Source organism: Crocodylus porosus, unplaced genomic scaffold (genome assembly GCF_001723895.1).
Source record: "Crocodylus porosus isolate Cpor-Errol unplaced genomic scaffold, CroPor_comp1, whole genome shotgun sequence".
Classification (NCBI taxonomy): domain Eukaryota; kingdom Metazoa; phylum Chordata; order Crocodylia; family Crocodylidae; genus Crocodylus; species Crocodylus porosus.
Window position 1 is genome coordinate 70,998,342 of NW_017728949.1, and position 3,859 is coordinate 71,002,200.

General features: G+C 40.1%; 1 protein-coding gene across 1 annotated transcript in view; it reads right to left on the minus strand.

The window, feature by feature from the left end:
- LRP1B (LDL receptor related protein 1B) overlaps positions 1-3,859 on the minus strand; it is a 1,585,724-nt gene that overhangs the window by 45,209 nt on the left and 1,536,656 nt on the right. The gene's annotated exons all lie outside the window — the stretch shown is intronic.

The window sequence follows — 3,859 nt, forward strand, 5'->3', positions numbered from 1 at the left end:
CACATGGTTATTTTTAGGGACTATAATGTCAGAGGGATGCACTGTAACAGTGATGCAGCACTATGGTGATGTAGTTGCAGTGTCATGACTTTTGCCCATGGATACTAGGTTGCTGTAGTACGTTGCTACAGTGACGTAGCATCACAAGTAGACGTGCCCTCTATGTAGTTTCACAATGTGACAGAGTACAATTGCTTGACAAGTTAAGAATTTACTGGATAAGGAGCTAAGCAGTGAAAATCTCTATATCCCATTGCCAACACCCTAAAACACCTCAGATTCTGTTAAAAGGAGAAAAGAGCATAAAGAGGCCTTTTCTCACACTCTTTAAATATATATGGTACGTTAATGAAAACATGGATTTCTATTTCTGTGCCACTGAAGACCATACTTGATCCAACAAAAGTCCTTCTGTCCCTCCATCTGTCCATCCTTCCTGACATAATTTGGAGACGGTACCCTGTGGCAGTAATTCCACCCAATGAGGCACACCCAGGACAAGGTACCCACACAGGGAGAACTGGTGACCTCCAGCAGTGAGTACTGGATGGGGCCCTGGCAAAGAAAAGGCAAAGAAAACTCTTTCTCACACCTTCCTGGCCTTTCCTCGGCTGCAGCTGCTCTTTGCTACAGTCAACACCTCTTTGGCACCGTGGATGTGAACTTCTCTGAGACTGTATACATCTTTTCTATCCTGTACTGACTGGCCTAGGGGAGTGAGATCTACCTAGCCAATTCCTTGCTTGGCCAGGCCAGGATGGCATTCTGAAAAGCTGCAAAACTTGGTCTCACAGGCTGGCTCCAATGATGCCCTCCAACCCCTTCACTTCCTGGCTGAGGTATGTGACTCATTTGAATTTGGACTCTTCACCTTGCAACAAAATGTGGACCAGTTTGTGTCACACTGGGACATCAAAGGGGCCCTTTACAAGGTGGAAGACAGACAGCTGGTCCTACATGTGCAACCCCATGAGAGGCATGGGGGAAGGGGTATCGATCTCTGGTAACACAGTGTTTTTTGTTGCTAACAAGTATTTTCATTCTAGCCCCCTGGGAGGACTGTATACCTTTGTACTTTCACCGCTTGTTTTTACTATTTGAATAATAAAATTTTTAAAAGTAAAAAGAAATATCTCTCTGTCTGCCTGTCCTTAGAATTCGCAGGAAGAAAAGCGACTTGGGGTCTGTTATAATTCAAGCATCTCCAATTATGGCTACTCAAGACATGATGGTGGTCACAGCATATCAATTAAATTAATAAACTGTAATATGGAATGTTTTCTTAGGATAAAATAGGAAATAGAATTTACAACCTAATTAAAAATAATCCAACCTATCAAAATATTTACTTTCTGTCAACACACTGGATATAAAAGTAGGAGGATTTGTCTGAGATTAGGAAATACAAATTCAGTGCCAGCTAGTTTAATGTCTTTATTTTCCTTGCTGCACAGTTTACAGGTGCTTACACTATCTTTGGATATGAAACAGAGTCATGTCAGGCTACTCGCTAGAGATTCAGAACCTGGCAAGAAAGCTACTTCAACTTTGCCTCTAGAAGCTTACTAAATTCAGACTCTTTGCCTGGCAGCGTCTGGGTAAAAAGCAAGCTGGAAAGCTGCCAAAAATGATATATTTGACTGAATTGTAATCAAGAATAAGGAATTTGTTTTAAGAGTAATAGAGTTTCAATTAGCAGAAAACAGATTTCACACGCTTATTATGTGCTTCATTTTTTCTCTGATTTGTTAAACTCATCTTGATATAATGCTAGTTAGACACAAACATGGAAACATTGTTTAATTTTAACTGAACAAAGGAATAATTTCTGCCCAAAAGTAGAATTCTAATAATGCTGATTGTTAGTGTCACATTAAAGACAATATATTTTATTTATAATATTATTAATTTATAATGATTGTAATACCATTTTGGCAGGGGGCTGGACTCGACAATTTTCTGAGGTCCCTTCCAGCCCTAATGTCTATGAAATACTTTGATGAAGTCAAAATTGTCCTGGCAATCAACTGAATGATATATATACTTCAAAACATAACTACTGGTAAATATTCCTTTATTAAGAACAACAGGTATGAAGTATATCTGTCATGCATTGACGTATGCAATGTTTGTTTGGGGGCTACATGGGCTCCAATCACTCTTGTATGGAACAAAATGATGTTTGCAGGCTGAATTATGAGAATGCTTGAGATTAAGTGATGACTTGGTTATCTTAGACACATCTGGATTATTATTTCAATACTGCTCTCTAAGTGTTCTATAACCAATTTATGAGATCTACCATGACCTTTAACCTGGTCTACAGTGAGTAAACTCCAGCTAAATACAAAAGGACAGCTTTTTTATGTTGACCTTGAGCACCATGGTAGTCAAGAGCTATAAGATAATATGAATGCAACCCATGACCTGTGTCTAGCAATAATGAACCAGTTGTTGGGATAAGAAGAAACCTATTTACTTGTCTCCTTAAATCTAATTCTACAACTGCCAAACGTACTATTTTGACTATTTGTTCTGTTACTAATCCCCAAAAAAGTTTTGAATGGAAAATTTTGCCCCCTCTCCTCCCATCTTGAACATTTCTTGTCTGGTGGATTAATTAATATATAGAATATGACTCCATTAAAGTCAAACCTTGGAATGGGATTACTGAGGTCATGGTAACATTCTAAACTTCAATCACTGAATAAATGGACTGGGTTTTCTCAAGTGTATATTCAGTTGCCAGTCAACTACTTCCTTGGGAATTAAGAAGTAATAGGTATTAAAAAACCTCTTCACTTGACTGAAGAGGAATATTCTTTTTTTGCCAAAGGATAGAAGCAACTCACTTTGCAACAAACTTTTGTGAAAGATGTTCCTGAAAAGGAACAGGAAAGGGAAGATGTGTGGAAGGGAGGCTTTGGAATGGCATGGAATGGCTCAGTGATTTCCAGGATCTAAAAGTCTAGGGCAGGGGTGGGCAAAATGTGGGCCGGACACAGCCTGCCAGGCCATTCTATCCAGTCTGCGGGGTCCCCAAAAATTTAGAAAAGTAATATTTATCTGCCCCAGGCCACTTGTCATATGGCCCTCAATGGCTTGCCAAAACTCAGTAATCAGCCCTCCACCCGAAATAATTTCCTGCCCCTGGTCTGGGGTGATCTTGTTCCTGTTTGCAAATAGCAAATAATACTCAAATAAACTGAGGGAAAAGTGATTCTGAACAGGTCTCAACTGATTTGTCAAACCAGCTGTTTTTAGAAGTGTTTGCCTTTTGTTTCAGATAAGAAATAGGTACAATGTGGAAAGATACTGCTTACAATTCTACCTTACAGCACACAAAATGAAATACGAGATGATTTTATCTGTTCCATCCTATATCTACTGCAAGGAAGAAGGCAAGAAGAGGGAAGGTGAGGGTACAGGTGTAGCCTAAAGGATAAGGCTAATTGAAATATGTTGATCTTAAGTGCATGGAGTTAATGCACACCAAGCCATGAAATGCATAAATACATAAAAGACAGTCACTGTAAGAACTACAGGTTTGACTGAACATGACCAAAAAGCACTCAGACCTCATGGATTCATAGTTCCATAGTTTCTAGGGTCAGAAGGAACCCGAGTAGATCACCTATTCCGACCCCCTGCCATGGCAGGAAAGAGTACTGGGGTCAAACGACCCTAGCAAGGTGTTCATCTAGCCTCCTGTTAAAAACCCCCAGAGTAGGAGCCTGCACCACTTCTCTTGGAAGCTGGTTCCAGATCCTAGCTGCCCTGACCGTGAAATAGCGCCTCCTGATTCCAGCCTAAATCTACCCTCTGCCAGCTTGTGACCGTTATTTTTGGTCACTCCTGG